A 19585-nucleotide genomic window follows, 5' to 3' on the forward strand; every position below is an offset into this window, starting at 1 on the left:
TTGCTGCCCCTTCAGTCTCTCCTCAGCACAGCAGGCAGGGGGTCCTCTCAGGTGAGCAGTCAGACCATGGCAGGACCCTCTAGTTGCTTCCCAGCTCCCTGAGAAGCGTCCTCACCAGAGCTTTTGAGACACAGGTGCCTGGACCCCATTCCCTGCCTGCTGTTCTTCAGTCTAACCTCATTCACCCCACTTCTGCCACACTGGGTTCTTCACTCTGCTCTTCCTCCTACACCTTAGCAGGCACACACCTGCCTCTGAGCCTCTGCCTGGAAGGTGCTCTGCACAGATGCACATCTGGAGGGCTCTCCTTCATGTCTTTTTTTTTTTTTTTTTTTGACAAGGCATTTTTTTCCTCGTATATTCAAATCCACTGCAGAATGTAAACACTAAAAGTTTAAAAACGAAACAAAAAAATCCACACTGCAGTATGTGCAGTTTCATGACATCACAAGAAGAAATTAAATATCTAATAAAAATGACAACTTCTATTACTGAGCAGGTTGCATCCAAGCTGGTTGTGTAAACCCCCATTCTTACCATGAGTGGTAAAGTGCCTGTATTCCAGTACTGACAAACACGGGCGTGTGTCTGGTATAATATTATGTTTCCAAAGGGATTTAAAAATTCATGAATGTAGTTTGTGAATTAGTTAATTTTTTTTAAATCAGGGTGCTCCCAAGGAGTTTATTTGGGTACCCTGTGGAGGGGGCGGTCCTGAAACTAGATGAAGCTGTTGGGCCTCTTGGTGGTGAAGCGTGGCTTGTGCTGGCGACGCAGGCCCTACGGGGCAGCGGGAACTTGATCTTTGAGTGGGGGAACTGCTGGCCGGCACTTGCTGGCTGCGATCTCCTCCACCTTCATGATCTGGATGGAGTGGGCCCGGGCGCGGTGCGGGGCGCGCAGGTCTCGGTAGCACTGGGTGACTGCGCACGGTATTCCTGGTGCATGCTGTGGGTGCCACTGCTGAAGTCCCTCCCCCGCTCAGGTGACTTCTCACACACCTGCCCACAGAAGACAATTTCCCTTGAAGGCTTCTTCATCTTCTTTAGCTGAGATACAAAATACCAGAAGCGGGACTCCGCGACATGAATAGGTGCAAAGATTTGCGTTCTGTGGAGAGGTGGCGTGTGACTCTGGAAGCGTGCGAGGCCTGCATGGCGCGCTCACCGCCACCCACAAAAGCCAGGAAATTCTTTGTTTTGAAAAGTGATTGATTTGATTTTTTTAAAATTTTAAGACCCTTGGATTCAAAGCATTTTTTTTTTTTCCCTACAAAGCTTAAGCCACAGTACCGGGTCCAGAAATGGAACACTGTCGTTTTGGGATGAACATCCGATCTGACTTCTCAAGACGTGTGGCCACGTGCTCAGATGCCCAGGGTCCCCGTGCATATGCCGCAGGTTCTCCTTCATATCCTGCTCACTTGCTACCTTCTCAGGGACGCCTTCCCTGGCTGGCGACCCCTTCTAAGATTGCCTCCCGCTTCATATTAGCCAGAATTCTCCAGAGAAGCAGAACTAATAGGATAGAGATAGATGAATCGTTGGAACTGACTTACATGATTGTGGAGGCTAAAGAGTCCCTGTGACCCGCTGGCTGCAAGCTCTCCCTTCAGCCTTCCAGAGCCGGTTCTCAGAGGCTGAATGACCATTGCTAAGGTGATGAGTTGACTGCCGACTAGTCAGGCAAAAGGTCACCTCTCGCTATGAATGTGTTCTTATTTCATCAATTCTCAGACATATATTGAGTTCCAGATACATGTTAAACATGGATTTAGAAAGAGGAATAAATCGTGCCCCCCACCAAGAAGTTTACATCTCCTGGACCATAATGATCTATGGCTGGAGACGATCTATTGATTTCCAGTGATGCATTAGAAAGTTAGCCCCACAGAAGAAATCCTGGAAAAACGATGATCTGCATGAAGCATGTATGTGTCCCTGTGTGTGTATACACATATGGACACACACACGTACACACATTTGTACAAACACATTCACTACCCCCAGATAATATTTTTGGTGCTTTAAATAATCTTTCTGTGAAAAAATCCAACTTCTGGTTTGGGAAGGGATGTCTATTGGGGTTCCCTATATGTTTTAGATTACAGTTTTATTGTTCAGGTCATTAAAATTTTTTAATTGCTTCCATAGTTTTGAAATGCATTAAATCCTTCTTATAACTAAATGTATAACTTTATAACTGTAATCTTATAACCGCCTAAGTTTTCTTTTGTGAAACTAATCCTTTTGTCTTCTGAATTTTTTTATAGAATAGACAACCCCTTTGGAAAATTTAAAGACTCAGTCTGTCACAAGCAAACTCCAACACTGAAGCGAAACAGAAATAAATGGACCTAACTATATATCAAATTGATACAACTGTACAAAGAATTTTTCAAAATAACTTTCAAATATAATATAACATTTCAAGCACAGTGTTGTATATATCTTTAATGGTACATATTTTATCCAACTACTCTGCTTACTATTTTATGATTTTTTTTTTTTTTTTGGTACCAGGGATTGAACCCAGGGACACTTAACCACAGAGCTACATCCCCAGCCTTTTTTTATATTTTATTTAGAGACAGGATCTCACTAAGTTGCTCAGGTCCTCACTAAGTTGCTGAGGATGACTTTGAACTTGTGATCCTCCTGCCTCAGCCTCCCAAGTTGTTGAGATTACAGGTGTGCACCTTATTTTATGAATTTTAATAATGTTTATTTAATGGTTTTGTTTTCTGGGCGATGAAAGTCATTTGCAGTTAATGACAATGAAAATTAGTTATTTTCTAAACATCGTTTCTCTTATTTATGTTTGTGTTTTGTTCCATTGTACAGAATGGGGTTTTTCAAGCTCAGCATTATTGATATTTTGGACTGGATAATTCTTTGGACTGTGGGGTCTGTCCTGACCTCTACTCACTACGACAACAGCACCCTCATCCCCAAGACTGGAACAAACAAAAATGACTCCAGACATTGCCAAGTGTGGGAAGCAAAGTTTCTACTCATTGAGACTCAATGCTTTAGAATTTTCAAAACATTATAAAATAATTTAACAGCGATATGGTCATTCCTCATTTGTTTCTAATTTTTCAGGGAATGATACTTCTGGTGTTTTAAAATTAAATGTATCAATTTAGCATAGATAGTCTTTATATCGTTCTAGAAATAGAATTTTCCTCCTTTTTAAAAGGAAATATTAAGCTGCAATACGTATTGATTAGCGGTGATATAGAATAAAGTGCTCCTTGTGTTTAAAAGAATTCCTACGATCAGTGGATCCCTTCACGGGCACAGTCGCTGTGTGTGTATCTGTGTGTGGGTGTGTGTTGTGTGTGTGTGAAGGAGTAAGGTAGGGAGTGTTGTGTAACTCTTGATTCTGGACTCTTGACTCGTAGAAGCAGAAAAGACGATGTGCTAAGTGAACACAGCCCAGACTTCTTTTGCCCTGTGAAGGAAAGGAAACCAAATACAAGATTACTGCTGTTAACTGAGAAAGAGTCCCCAGGCATTTTGCGTAGATGAATTCTTTAGCCACTCTTTTCAAATGATAATTTATAGCTCTTTTTGTTTTCCTGAACTCATTTTATTAGGCTCCTGCTTTCAACATTTCAAATATAATAATGAAGTTCAGAGTCACCGCTTTTGCCTTCCCATGGCCTTGAGAAGTCTGCTTCCAGGACGGAGGTGATGATGGCAGACTTGGCAAGGAGCTGGGAGGTCATGTTGGAACCTTCACAAACAGACTGGAGCTGAGGTCACAGACGGACGTTGCAGGTGAGAGGGTGCATAAATTCTACACCAGAGTTGCTCAGACGTCACTTGGCCTGAATGGACCTCCCTCAGTGGAGAGGTCTGAGGCCCCTAGGGCTGGTGGATTTATGTCAGCAAGAGCAGCGTAGTAGAAAGAGATTAAGAAGGGTTTCAAAGGGTGCTTGAGGGGGTCGATCCTCCATCTGAGCTGTCTGGGACGCAGAGCTCCGTCTGTGAGGACCTGGGTTGGTGCCAGAGAAGGGAGTAGGGCAGGCCTGAGGAATGGAAGGTCACTGGCAAATTGGGTGTTGTGATAATTATATCCTTGTTTCCTTGAAGGTACCAGCGTCCTTGATTTTCCAGCTTCAAAGCGAACTGCTTCTGAAGTAGGGGGACAGTCACACCTGCCTTGCTGCTGTTGATTTCTGCCTTCCTGGCTGCAGACTCAACAAGACAACAATGAGTCTGTTGACATTTTCAAGGCCACGTTCATAAACCAGCCATGGGAAGCCGCTCTCCCCCTTTCTTTCTAAACGAAGATGAAAATGTTGTGTGCCCAGTAAGAATTCAGCAACGAACTCAACCCAGAGGTTTGATCTTAAATTCAGATGCCTTATGAGTCAGACACTGTCAGGGGGACATCACCACCCCCATTGCCTCCCCTCCTCCCTAGGATGATCACCAGAGTGTAGTAATTACTAGAGGTGTCAGGATCTAATACACCGGGCTTAAGGGTTTTTGTTTGCTTGCTTTGTTTCTTTGTCTAGCCTATCCTGGTCAACCTTCTGAGAAGCTGTACCAACAATGGTTACTAAGTATAGGCCTAGTTTTGCCTTTCCACATTTCCCCTCTAGCACTGAGATTCCTATGAGACCTTGAGGGAGTGGAGAGAGGGCCTTGTGTCTGGTGGCTGCCATGAAATGATCCCAGAGTGGATTTCCCACGGATTAAAAATATATATCTGCCCTCTCTGTACCCCAACTTTCCACTGATCATCTGAACCCTCCCATCATTAAATGGGAAAATTTAAAACCACATTCAAATTTTAAAATTCCATTCCTTAAAGAGCAGATGACTGGTTTCTGGCACCTAAAACCTGCCCAAGAAGTGGACTGTGTATTTCCCAGAAGCCCCTGGAGCCTGCCATGGATGCTCTTGTGTTGTTACTGTCACTCCACCCACCACACTTTCCTTCTCCAGGCAAAAGCAGACGCTGGTCATGGTGAGCCAAGTGAGCCAGACTCAAAGACAAGTGTTCTATGTTTACTCTGATGTGGAAGTTAGAGAGAAAAAAGGGAAAAGAAAGAGTTCTCGTGAAAATAGAAAGAAGACTGTCAGGGCAGAGGAAGAGGATCAGGGGAGGGAGGAGAAGAGGGAAGGGAGATGCAGGGGAAAGAAATTCATCAAATTATGTTATGTGCATGTATGAATATGCCACACTAAAACCCACTATTCTGTATAATTAAATATGCACTAATAAAATTTTTAATTAAAAATAATAAAATAAAACCTCAAACAATCATAGCAATAATGTATTAGGTTATACATGTTTACATCTGTAATATATACGTACATATAATATGTTTATGTGTAAGTGAAGTAAAGAACAGTAGTGATTAAAGGCAAAAATAAAGGGGCAGAGGATATAGCTCAGTCAGTAGAGTGCTTGCCTTGCAAGCATAAGGCCCTGAGTTCGATCCCCAGCACCCCACCCCCAAAAAAAGGCAAAAATAAAAGCATGTGTGGATCAAAAGCTAGAAATCAGAAAGAGAGAAATATTTGCTGTTTTTTCTGGTTCGTTTTTGTTCTGACCTTTGCAAGGATAAATAATGACTCCGTATACAGAATCTTCCCTCTATTGAGATGGGGAAAATATATATGGTTGTATTGATGAATTCCCAACTTGGTGAGAGATAAATAATGTCTTTCCATATTGAAGGAAGCTCTCCCCACCTGTCTTTGTGTCATTCCTTCCTTGTTTCTCTTCGCCCCCCCCCCCCCATTGTTCAGAGATATTTCTGCTCCTTCCATTCAGGGCAGTTACTACCAGGACACCTAGAAGAGCAGGAAAGCCCCATCCTCTGAGATGGGCTCCTGCCTGTCACTGGGGCCCCTGGGCTTCTGAGCTCCCGCCTGTGATTTAGTGCAGAGACCCAAGGGGGCAGTGCAGGTGCTGTATCTCATGCCCGCCAACTGCCAAGGGAACGTTTAATCTGTTGACTTTATTCAGTTGTGCTAGTCTGGCAAACGTACCTGGGACTGTAAATTACTTCAATGCTTAATTTATTTGGTGTAGAAGGCTCTCTCTTATACTTCAGCTGTCTAATAGCAGAAGATGAAAAACCACTTCGTTTGCAAGTCATAAAAACTTTAACAGACTTGTGCCTTAAGGAGGAAGAGAACTCTCTGGCTTTAAAAGTATAACAGGGACTCAAACAAGCATTGTTTCCCCTAAGAGAAAAATTGTGATGTAAACCCAATTACATGGGAAATAGAACCAGAAACATGAGTGTTCTTTCTGATGCTAATAGACAACCAAGAAACACAAAAACAAACCCTTTCCAGTAGGAGGGACACAGAAGGGTCCTTTGTTACCCCCCTCCCTGCCTCAGTCCCGTTTTTGTGAACTTCCCAATGACCCTGGGGAGAGAGAAGTGTAAGAGGGAAGTATATGATATAATGTAGAACCTGCTAGAAGACTAAATTACTGTATAAGCTGTGAAAAATATCATTATTTTATTTATTGACCTCACGTTTAATATGTTTCATGAAGAAACCCAGTCTGAGTTTCATTAACATAGAAAGAAACAACAAAAAATAAATAATCTAATGCACTGACCAAACACTATCACGTTTGATTAGGGCTCCAAATAACCTTCCACTATTTCACTCTCTTGGCGAAAAAGGATTGATCTACAAACATAAGCAGAAGTTATGACTACAAAAATAGAAGTTGTAGGAGTGCAGACATTCTTTGTAAAACACATTTTTACAGCTGCCTTATTTTAAATCTGCTCCTGGAAACAGGTGACATTATTAGGTTTTTGTTTATCAACATGCAAAATTTATTTTCAAAAAAATTCTTTCATCAATGGGAGGCAGTAGAGTTTTAGCTAACAATGCTGGTTCTACAGTCTGGCTTCCTGGGTTTGCTTTCTTGACTATGTCTTAGGAGTTCTTTGATGTCATAAGAGTTCTTTAACTTCTCTGTGCCTCAGTTTTCTCATCTGTAAAATTAAGGATATTATTGTCCTCGAAGAGGTCTTGTGAGGTGAAGTACATAAAATAAAACCTGGCCTATGCTGTGTTTCATATGTCTTAACTCACTGTTACTAATCATGTACCATGTACTTTGGATTCATTTGCTCATTTCCATATATATAAACAATCTTCTGAGGCAGTGATTGCTATTCCCATTCTTTCGAAGAGAAAACTTACTACAGGTATCAGCTAGAAAGAAGCAAAACCTAATTTGGAATTCAGGTCAATATGTCCCTGTAGCAGGTCTGAACCCCCGGAAAGCAGACTCCAGGACAGAGCTAGCTGTGTGCAGGGATTTTCCTGGGGAGAGCCCAGGGGTGTCATGTATGTGCTGGGGAGAAGCCAACATGGGATGTAGTCATTGTGGCTGCAGCAAAGCCCCCTTCACCCTGCAGAGACTCTGACACTGGTCTCACACTGCAGAGAATGACCCGCTGGAGCAAAGGGCTGGGCATTATCCATCTCTTCCAGAGTCTCCAGGTCTTAGGTGTAGGCTGCCCAGGAGGGTATGTGGCTTTAGGTAAAGCAGCCTCTTTCAACCAAGGGTGAGCTTTGAAGAGGGTCTCAGCTGAGAACTGGCAGTAGCCACACTCTTCTGGGGGCATAAGCACTTCAGTCTCCAGGGGGAATCTGGGTGAGGTATTTCAGGGGCCCACCTCCCTGCAGCTTAGGTGGGAAGGTGCTCCAAGTCATCTGTGGACCATGGGAGTGGTGATCTCTGCTATTTTTGTTCAAAATCTCTCAGACCCCCCTTGTGGCCAGGAGTCCAGGAAGCACATGAATAAACTGCTGTTTCTGGACTCCAAAAAGTACTTGGTGACTTGAAACTAGTACAGCAACTGCTAACCAAGGCTCAAAACAAGCAAGTCACCCATAGGCCCTGGCTGCCACAGCTTATGTGCTCTTTATAACCAGTCATAGGACTGATCACTTATGAAACCCTCAAAGGGCCCACATTTTATAAATCCAATTTCTCTATCAAGTACCCTTTATGGTGTCTGTCACAATTCACAAGCTAAAATCACAGAATGCTAAAACTGAAAGGAGCCTGAGAGATCCAGGCCCTTCATCTGGGTGAGAGTGGAGGGGAGTGATTTAGTCCAGGTCACACAGCAAGTTAATAGTTACACCATGGGATTGGGACCGTGAGCGTGAAAATTGATATCTCAAATAGAGGTTAGCAGTTTGCCAACTGCAAAGAAATTATAAAAACAAATTCTTGGCTGAAAACTTGAAAGGATAGGTTTGGAATGTTATCTTAATGCACATTACAGTCTCAGAGTTTCTTGTCATATCCAAGATAAAGTACTTTGTTTATATTCTATTCATTTCCATGCAACATGGCTTCTACAACTAAATGCCAAGAATTCTCACTGACATGGTGTGGTTCTTGTTTCTTTCCTAAAAATACAATAGTTATGATTAAAATGCTCTTCCACTCCTAATATTATAGTTTTCCACCATAAAATTGATACAATTACATAAATATTGTGTGATGTGAGAAATCTTTAAAGAACATATTTTAGACTTGAGAGTAAGTCTTATCTTTGAAATAATTTCAGAAAACATATCATATGGAGCTGCAGGGTTTAAAACAGTACCACCAATTTTTATGTTAACTTATTATCTAAAGTGCAGTTCTCTGGCCTATGGGTATATCCTGAACCATGAAGATTAGTGCTCAAAAAAAAAAAAAGAAAAAGAAAAAAGGAGGGGGGGAAGCTTTTAATTTTTTATTATCTCCTTAGTACATTACCTGGCTAGAGTTAGACATTTAAAAATCCCATATGATTGTTCAGCTCTTCAGAGAAGTTAACCCATAAATTCCCAGGAGAAAATCTACTGGACAATCTGACTATTAAGAACAGTGGCAGCTTAATATTGGAGTTCAGAGCACAGACGTGGGAGCCATGCTGCCTGGGTCAGAGTCCAGCTTTGCCAGCTAGGTGAAGGTTATTGGGCAAGTTATTTAACCTCTAAGTGGGAATAGGTGTTAGCACTTGGCTTGTGTGATTATTGTAAGGATTAAATGAGGGAATGAATGCAAAATACTTGGAACAGTGCCTGCATGCAGTAGTGCTCAGTGATTTCATTTCATTAGAATTTGCTTTTTATACCATAAAGGATTGAACTTTTACAAAGTTAAAGATGGACATTTTAAAACTAGATGTGCCTAAGTGATCATGTTAAATTATTCTTATAATGGAATTCTGATAAAATAGAATCATAAGACCAGATAGAACATAGGTTCAGATCCTACAGATTCTCTCCACAACCTGATACATAAAGAATGACATAGTAAATTCCCAATTTTTAACCAGAAGAAATTTGGTTCTAGAATCAAAGAACAGTGTTCTGATGGTGAGCTCTAAAAAATCATTCTCAACTGGAAGCTCTGGAGAAACAGTGGCCACATGGCAGGAATTAATATTTGTGAAATGACTGAGTGATTGAATACAAGAGGCAAGATCCTTTAATGCATGCAATTTTAGAGTTGGAAAACTATGCTTACGACATTGCAAATAAGGAACCTGGGGTTAAATAACTTAAACTTTTTTTGGAAGCGGGAAAAGAAAGAAAGGAAAAAAAAAAAAGAAAGAAAGAAAGAAAGGAAGGGAGGGAGGGAAAGAAGGAAGGAAGAAAGTTTGTGTTTAGAAACAAGATAGAAACAAGACATTGACTCCTTTCAAATAAGAAATTTTCTCCCTTAGTATTTTTTCTAAAATATGTTCTTAGAAACTCCAGTCTCTTAAAAAGGCCATGGAAAAATGGGTAGAAGGAGTTGTTCTGTAGTCAAATAATTTTGGGAAATGCGGAGTTAAACAAATAAAACAGTGGAACTCCACAAAGGGGATAGCAATGAATACAGTGTTTCTGAACAGAGTGTGACCACGAAATTCCTTTTGGAATCAGCATCTTTTGGGACTTCTGGTCTATGAAACACAGAAAAGAAGACTGAGTAGTTGGCTGTAACAAATACTTATTAAACACCTATTCTGTGCAAGTATTGTGATAAAAATTGTGCAAGAAGTTCAGATGAGGTAGCAAAGTGTCTGGGACCTTTAATGAGCAGTGGTGGAGGCAGAGGGTGTGAATAACAGGCACACAGGATGAATAAATTTTTGAATAAATTTGGTTAGTGCTGTAAGAGAGGCCTTAATAAAATCTTACTGGGGTTCCAAAGAGAAGAATCTAATCAGAGTTTCTTTGGAGAATTAACACTTGAGATGAATCTTAAAGAATGGGTGTGAGTTTCTTTGAGTATTCTAGTATTTGTTTATCTTAAAATGTCTTCATTGTACTCTCATTCACAATATATACATTTCACAGATATGCAATCAACAGTCATTTTCCTTCCAAAATTTTAATATGCTGTTCCATTGTTGGACGGCATCCATTGTTGCCTTGAGAGGTCTGTTGACAGTCTAATTGTCAGTTCTATGTAGATGATCTTATTTTCTCAGGCTTCTTTGAAGATGTTCTCACTATCTTGGCTGTTCTCCAACTTTTTTTTTAATTAATATGTATAAGACATAAATTTCCTTTTTTAAAAATTCTATTAGGAATATGTTGTATTTATAAATCTGTGGACTTAGGTCTATCACAAGTTCAGAAAAAACTTTCAGCTATGATTGCTTCAAATATGTTTCCTACATTCTATCATCCTTTCACAAAACTCCAATTAAATATTATTAGAAAACTCCATCTTTCATATCTTTAACCCTTTTTAAGTTTGTTTTTATAATTTCCATTTCCCCCTTTTTTCCTTTCCCACATTCCAGATAGTTCTTCAGATAGTTCTTCAATTCATTATCTCTTCAGATATTTAATATATTCATTAAATTACTCTTGTCAATCTTATTTTCCAATTACAGGACTTCTCTCTCTTTCTCCCTCTCTCTCCCTCTCTTTTTCTCTCTATCTCTCTCATTGCTTGCCTATCTTTAGGATTTCACTCCTCATTTCTTTAAATATTTTGCCATTCTCTGTTAGAAAGGCAGCAAAGTATATAATGAAGAGTGCAGACTCTAGAACCAAACTACCAAATTCACATTTTATCTCTACCATTTAAGATAATTTGACTCCATCAAATTACTTCATCTCTCTGTGCCTCAGTCTTTCCATTTATATAATGGGACAACAGCAGTACTCGCTTCACGGAATTGTTGTGAGAATCAAATAAATTAAAATTGGAAAAATCTTCACAATGGTGCTTAGCACATAATAATTGCTTATACATTCTTGTAAATAATTTTCTATCTGAGAATTATAACATCAAACTCCCTGGAGTCTAAATTGGATGCTAGTTCTTTCTCTCTCTCCTCTTGGAGTCCAAACTGGATGTTAGTTCTCTCTCTCTCTCTCTCTCTCTCTGATATGCCTCCTATGTACTTGGTGATCTTTGATTGGCACTCAAACTTGGTGACTCTTATGGCTTATTTACTGTGGGGATGTGTATCCATTTCTGTTGGGAGACAGGGGAATATACCAACATGAGACCCTTTAGACCTTTTAGAGTAGAGCACAAACTACTCTGAAAGTCTTATCCTGCCACTATGAAAGAAACTCCATTATTACAGATTTGTCCTTTGTTGTCCTTGAGGCTTTTAATCTCCAATGTCCCCAATTATAAATACCACCCAGAATAATCCTTTAGCCAGGATTAGAAAATACCTCACCCATCAAGGATTTAGGGAATTTCCTCACTCACTGATGGAGGTGGTATCCCAAGCAGGGGGCAGGCTGAAGTGTGGTGGGATTGAGGGTTATTCAGGAGATCAGGAAAAGGGACAGACTGGCATCAGTAAGTGTTCTGGTACCAGACAAAAACCACTGAGGCCTTTGAAGGCCTCTTAAGCCCCAGTCACAGAACACCTGTATACACCAAGGTCTTTAAATATACATAGTGGTAATTTGGAATAAAAAGATCAGCATGAACATATTAGCCATGTTACTTGTCTTGACAATTATGATGTTCATTTGGAAGATTGGTTGACTGAAATTTTACATGATTCCCTTTCCTTTCATTTCAAACAGGTATCCAAACTTTGCCCAGAAAATTTAGGTGAGGTAAAAAGTTGGTAGGCTAACCTGGTAAGTGTTGCTCCTTGATACTTACTTAATGCCACTGAACACTTATGAATGGTTCAGATGGAGACTGAACACAGAGGCACATGTCTGTAATCCCCAGTGACTCAGAAGGCTGCAATAGGAGGATCACAAGTTCAAACCTGGTCTGGACAATATAGTGAGACCCTGTCTCAAAAAATAAAAAGAGCTAGGGATGTATCTCAGTGATAGTGTTTGCTTAGCATGCATGAGGTCCTGTGTTTGATTCCTGGTATGGAGAGAGAGAGAGAGAGAGAGAGAGAGAGAGAGAGAGAGAGAGAGAGAGAGAGAGAGAGAGAGAGGAGAGAGAAAGAGGAGGAAAAGAAGAAATAAAGGGAAAAGTTTTATATGATAGATTTTTGTTATGTATATTTTACCAACATGAAAATAAATTGAATTAAAAATCATTTTATTCTGAGTATGCTAATATGTCTATGTTCTAATAAGAATTAAAGATATAATTTATATTGTTATTATTGTTATGTTTTTTAGTTTTATACCTTGAGGTACCATGAAGGGTGTTGTGGAGAGGGAGGATGCCTTTGAGAAATAATGAATAGGAGAAGAGATGTCCTGTCAGAGGAGGAGGGCAGAATCTTCTAGATGAGATCTGCCCTGGCTTCTGAGGTGCCTGCGTGGCAGTGTCTAGCAGGGAGGGCTGCACATGCTCCCAGGAGGTCCTGATCTCAGTCTCACCACTGAGTCCCACCTGAGGTCTCTGCTCAACCTGGAACAGAGGGCAGGCATTTGCTTCTTCTTGTATGTCACTAACAATCAGTTCTGGGAGCAGGGCACGCCATGTGGTAAGTCAACAAATATTTGTTAAATAAATGAATGACAATGATAAGGCAGGGCCTTGATGTAGCATAAAGCCTCTGGATGTCAACTTATGGGTTGGAGAAAAGGGAGGTGGCTAATTAATTTTCTCACAAGCCTATGGGAATGAGGACTTGGGAGTCAGACTTACTTTGACTTATGGAATATAATGTATTTTTTAAACTAATGATTTCCCTACATCCTTTATATGTTTTGTTTTGTTTGGTTTGGTACCAGGGATTGAACTCAGGAGCACTCAACCACTGAGCCACATCCCCAGCCCTATTTTTTATATTATTTACAGACAGGGTCTCACTGAGTTGCTTAGCACCTCAGATTTGCTGAGGTTGGCTTTGAACTTGTGATCCTCCTGCCTCAGCCTCCCAAGTTGCTGGGATTACAGGAGTGTGCCACTGCATCTGGTCTTCTGATGTTTTATTGTATCAGGGATTGAATCCAAGGGGCCCTTAACCACTGAGATGCATCCTAACCCTTATTTTTTATTTTGAGACCTTTTTCACTAAGTTGCTTAGAGCCTCACTAAGTTTCTGAGGCTGGCTTCAAACCTGTGATCCTTCTGCCTCAGATTCCCAGGCTGCTGGGATCACACACCATGTCCATCTATATGTTTTATAATTCAGTCTTACAAACAAATAGTAGACATTACTTATTTACCAGTGGATAAGATGTTTTCAACACTAGCTCATGAACAGGGTACGAGCTGTAATTCTTAGTGGAGGTATAAGAGCTTGTTCCCTTGAGAGCTCTCTGGATTTGTGGCAGCCAAGAATCCAGAGATGCTTGAAGAATCAGACACCCTCCCCAGAGATTGCCTTAGGTATGAGTCACATCTGGGGTGAGCCCAGTAGAGTCCTACACTTGCCTAAGGTGAGCTTTGAGCCATGGGGTGGTGGAGAGGGTTGGAGGGCCAACAGGAGACTTGGAGTCTCTTCTGCAGAACAAGGGACTGAATTCAGCATTGTGTAAGACAGGTTTGGGATTCTGCCTGTGTACATGCCCGGGCCATCCTCAGTGTCTCCAGGCTGTGTCATTTCTGATTGGTCAGGCATCTTCAAGTACAGTGGTCAAATGTTTTGAATATTAGCCTTACTCTCAGGTCTCTTCCGAGTGAGGGTGAGTCTTCACAGGTTTTCAGAAGACAGAGGGAATCTGGCTTTTCAGAAACAGAAGAATCACAGGAATTCATCCAAAGCACTGCTCTCTCCTGATTATAAATATTCTCCAGATGACCCCAGGAGCAATGGCTGTGTGCTATATAAAACTAAACTCTTATCACTGGCTCTGTGCTCCCATTTTCCATTTTCTAGTTTCCTTTGAACCTTTTATACCTTGCCTGTAAAATAATATATTCCTTGGTTTCAAGAAACATGTGGCCATCTTTCTCATCAGTGGGAAAATAAGAATAGGAAGCTTGGGCCTGGAAGAGCTGAGGTTCTGCTGCAGCGCCTCACTGTCCCTCCTTGGGAGAAAACCAAACACCAGGGAAAGAAGCTGAGCTAAGACACAACTAGGCAGCCAAGGAGAGGCCGGAGCTCTTTCATTTCCCCATATATTTTCCCCATCGTTTCTTCTGCGTGGAATGTCCTCTTTATATCCTTTCCCTGGGTAAGCATCTGTCTATCCTTCAATATCCCAACCAACAGTTATGTTGCTTCTTATTATACATGTGTACAAAATGAAACATTCGTTTTGTAACATGCATATTATTTACAAGTCTATTTCCCTTAAGGACAGGAAATGTGTTTGTCCTCTGTGTGCCTCATTGCCCAGCATGACACCTGGCAAAGAGGTCAGTTGTGCTGGAAATGTCTATCACGTCCTACCTAACATTAAGTTCACCCCCAGGGAACAGCTAAGTGAACCAGAGATGCACATATGCCCTTCATTTGGACAAGTCAGATTTCCAAACAAAATTTTGAGCTGAGAGTCATAGGGACTAAGAGTCAGAAAGTATGGCCACTGGAAGATCACACAGAAAAGCTGACCTTGAAATAGGATGTGGATGCAGGAATTTTATTGGGGAGGTGGTCCCAGGAACCATGAGGATGGGGAAAATGAGGCAGAGAAAGGAGAAAAGTGAACAAAAGATGCATTGTGGGCAGGTTACTGCCACAGGAAATTGTTGATGCATCCCTCTTGTGACTCTTGGAGAAACCTTGTGAAATATACCTCAGAATGGTCACACACTGGAAGCAAGGAAGGCTGGGGCATTCATGCAATGATTCCCAACCTGCGCTAGTTGTGGCCATACTTGCCTGTGGCCCAGCAAGCTCCCACAGTGCAGGAGAAAGTTGGTAGAGAAGCAGAGATGTGGATGCTTTGGGAGGAGAGCTGCCAGCCTGAGGGAAAATGTCTAACACTACTGCAGGCGAATTCCAAGTCGAGCCAGAGAATCTGAGCAGGACACGGACAAGGTCCGATGTAATAACCCAATGCCAAAAGAAAACCCAAGTTATCAGGGACAGGCCAAGGGCCTTGCAAAGGAGGTTGATCCGCAGAGAAGAAAATGCAGTGGAGAATCAGGGAGGATAAGCCACAGACTCGGAGACAGATCAAAGGCCTGGACATCATATCACTGTATTTAGCAGCCACCTGAAGAAGCCTACCTGGCAGTCACCACAGTCACCATAGAGGATGACCCAGGATTTGTACACTGCAATGACTCTTCCATCCTCTGGTCATAGATTCTTCCAGATCCTGTTCATACAATTGTTGGTCATTCCTTCTAAACTATTCTGACCAGACTTAAGCCTTATAGAAGGTCAAAAGACTCTCCCCTCTCCCTATTTGCTCTGGAGCTCGACCCTCTGCTTCTTCATCCAGTGCCTTGGAGGACCTAGAACCTCTGGAAGACCTGTGTTCTAACATCCAACATGACACGCTTCCTTTTATTTCTTTACAGTAGTTCCGTTATTATCACTCATACCCTTCTAGTCAGCTAGTCTAGGTTAAAACTATTTATCAGAACACAAACTGATAGCAGAAAAGGAGGACAGAGAAGAATGAACAGTGCATCTCAGGGCACATTCAACTCAAGCAGTATAGTAAAGAGTTCAGCTCATTGGTTGGGAGTGGCTGCAGTACTGTCCACCAATGCTCACTGGGTGAGAACAGTCAGTATGGTTTCTTTGCTTTTAGCTTTTTGTGAGTTCATTCTGCATAACTATAAGAAAACACCTAGGCCGGACTTTGTAAAATAAAGAGGTTTATTTAGCTCACAGTTCTGGAGACTCCAGGGCATGATGCCCGTATGTTTGGCTCTATTGAGGACCTCATGGTGGATGGCAGGAGCATGTTCAAGAAAGTGAGATCACATCACCAAACTTTTCTAGGAAGCTAGAAAAGTTGGAGTTCCACAATCCCTTCTGCAGGCATCCCTCCAAATGAACTAAGGACCTCCCACTAGGTCCCACCCCTCAAAGGTTCTACCACCACAACACTGCCGCACTGAGGACCAAGCCGCCCACACATAAATTTGGGAGGTCGACCGTCTCCAAACCACAGCAAGCTTTCATTGCCTGAGAGTGCCAACCTCTGAAACAGAAGAAACTGTGCACCCACCCAGAGGATTTTTATCTTGGAAAAATATCTGAAACACAGATAGTGCTATAATGACTTGGTATCAAGGAAGTTAATATTGAAGATTTAAAGTATTTCCTTAAAAGGTTTCCCCTTTACTTAAATTAGCTTGAGAGGTTTTTTGTTCCTGTGCTACCAGACAAGCTTGTGCAAATTATGTCACCTGTATGAGTCAGGGCTCTGCAGGAAAATAGATCCAACAAGTGGAGGGGGGGGGGGTTTAAAAAAAGGAACTGACACATCAAATCTGAAGTGTGTTTTGTGTTTATTATTGAATGAGTGAACAAGTAAAAAAATTTTCTGATATTTCCCTTAAATTTTGGACTAGCCTTAATTCAAATAGGATTTCATGGCTTCAACCAGGCAGGTTGAGCAAAATCGTGCATGCACAAGAATGCTCCTACCAGCTTTATTAGCAACATCTCCATTGTCGAAATTACCTGAATGTCCATCAGCCATACATGGTCAAATCAAAAAATACCAGGCTGAAATGAATGTGAGTTATGGTCACAGACAAGATGGGTGACTCTCACAAAGTGCAACAAGAGGAGCCAGACACAAAAGAACAGTGCCAATTCAAAAGTTCAAAAACAGGTAATATTAAGCCATACTCTATCTAGATGCATAGTTAGGTGCTAAATAATGGTTTTTTAAAAGCAAGGAATTGATATCTCTAAGAGTTGTGATAATGGTTCTGCACATTATACCTTGTGGTTGTAGGAGGTGCATACGAGCAATTGAACCCAGAGCCTCACACTTGCTAGGCAAGTTCTCTGTCACTGAGCCCCACCCCCACGATTCTATTTTTATTTTGAGATAGAATCTCGATAAATTGCCCAGGTTGGCCTTGAACTTGTGATCCTCCTGCCTCAACCTCTCAAGGAGCTGGGATTACAGGTGTGAGCCACCATGCCCGGTTCCAAAATTATACTTCCTGACATGGTTGTTAACTTTATCACAACCTGTTAAACTGCATTTTTTCTGTATGAGTGTTTTATTGCATAATCAAAAAGTTTCACATCTCCCCCCACCAAGGTCTCCTGCCAATTCCTGAAAAAAACAAAAGCGAGGGAATCCACAAACTGCTGACCCAATCCCCTATTAGCCTTTAACCAAAGAGAACAGGGCATTTACCCTCTGGCCTTCCTCCCCACCACTTAGGGACCCTTTTCTATTTTGCCTCTTTCTCCAGAACAAGTGTCTCCAATTTTAGTGCCTGATTAGATTTACAATATAACCAATTTAACAGTTGAAAGTCCTAAAATTCATCCTCAGCAGAACTTGCAAAGCAGCTGCAAAAATGATGAATGTCACTCCTGGGATCAAAAGCCTAGAAGGTTTTCGGGGAAAAGTTCAGTAGCGTGCGCATACGTAGCCTTTTCTGAGTGGAGCCCTATTAGGGGTTTGAGTGTCCGTCTGTCTCATTATCCACTGGAAGTGCCTGGGATAACTGGGCTTCAGAAGACTCTCCATTCTTGTTCAGAATTCTCTGGGACCAAGAGCAGGTTCTTGTGACTCGTTTTCCAGGATCCTGGGCTTAAAATTCAGCCTTCAGCCCTTGGGGAGTTAAAGAGACAGCGGTGATTTTCAGGGCAGGTGCTGGAAGTTTACTTTTTGCCTCTGTTCCTAGCTTTTAGTGCTTGGAAATGTGCAGTTAAATATGCTTCCCTCCCTCTGGAAAACAGATTCCACACCCTCCCGCCGCCTGGGGAATAACAAATTTCATATGGAAACCTGAAAACCCAAAGAGAAATATGCAATGCTACAGATACCTCGTGTCGGACTAGCTGTCACAGACCCTCGTTGGGGTCAGGCTGTTTAAACTTCTTTGGAACAAGCATTTATCTATGGCAGGGTCATTTTATAGATCCATTAAATCTGCATTTTCTCTTGGGCTCCTTTCCCCAGCTCCCCTCAACCCTACTCTAGTCACACACTCTAAAAACCCCCTTAAGCCCCAGGAATAAATCTGTATAAACTGCCAAGTGTTCAATCAGGCTTTTACTATATCTCTTTGCAATTAGAATAAATTTACTGCTTGGAGAGATGAGGGGAAATATGCGAGGTACTCCTTGGATAAATATACTGCAGTGAGAAAAGTAGAGGCTCTGTAAAAATTATCTCTGTGAATTCAACAAGAATCGAGGTCACGGGAACCGCTACATACCAGGGAACGTTAATTAATGGGCCTGTAGCTGGTGGTACCACTTGGCCGCTCTGCTCCAGCTGCCTGCTCTATATTTCTCTCGTTTGTAGGACTATTCTTGGACCAAATCCCATCTCTTTTTTTCCTCCAAGTACAAAAAGTACATAAGTCTATCCTGGAAGGATGCCAACCTTTCAGAGAACTAAGGAAAGTGTTGTTTCTTTGCTATTTTTATCTCCTTTTTTGAAAGAAAGGACACTCTGTCACCTCTGGAGTAGGATTACTTGTAATCAGCATTGGAGCTGTGCTCTGAGGTCACTGTTCTGGCACTGTGTGCACAGGGAGATGTCCTGAAGATGGAGAGCAGAGAGGGACACTTGTAACTTCTCACACCAACACAGGAGACACCTAAAAGACACTCCGATCTTCCTTGACTATAGTTTGCATCCTAGGCCAGTCTGATGGTGAAATGCCAGTCAGAATTCACTCATTGCCTGCAAGCTGCAGAGGGAGGAGGAAGGGGGAAAAGAAGCGTGTGATGGAGAAGACAGAGTATTTCCAAGGTCAGGATAGCTTACACCATTGAAATCTGTTGGGAAACATTAAATGAGGCCATGCATGTAAACCATTTAGTTGAGACACAGGAGTTATTATTAATTATAATGCAATTCTGCAACTGAGGTACAACCTACAAGTTTGACTTGGGCTCTCTCCCTTCACTGCCTTGGGATTGCATCTCAATTCTGCATCATTCTGGTTAAGCACAGATTTTAGTCAGAAAGATCTGGGTTTGAATCCAGCTATGACACCAGGCAGTCTCCACCTCAACCTTCTCATCTGTAAAACAGGGCTAATATAATAAACAGTTATGTGCCTCCAGGCTATTGGGAAG

General features: G+C 41.7%; 1 pseudogene; it reads right to left on the reverse strand.

Annotated features, from left to right (window-relative positions):
- Positions 1 to 720: 720 nt before the first annotated feature.
- LOC124959457 (60S ribosomal protein L18a-like) lies at positions 721 to 3733 on the reverse strand (annotated as a pseudogene).
- Positions 3734 to 19585: the final 15852 nt, after the last annotated feature.

The sequence above is a fragment of the Sciurus carolinensis genome, chromosome 11, assembly GCF_902686445.1.
Source record: "Sciurus carolinensis chromosome 11, mSciCar1.2, whole genome shotgun sequence".
NCBI classification, from domain to species: Eukaryota; Metazoa; Chordata; class Mammalia; order Rodentia; family Sciuridae; genus Sciurus; species Sciurus carolinensis.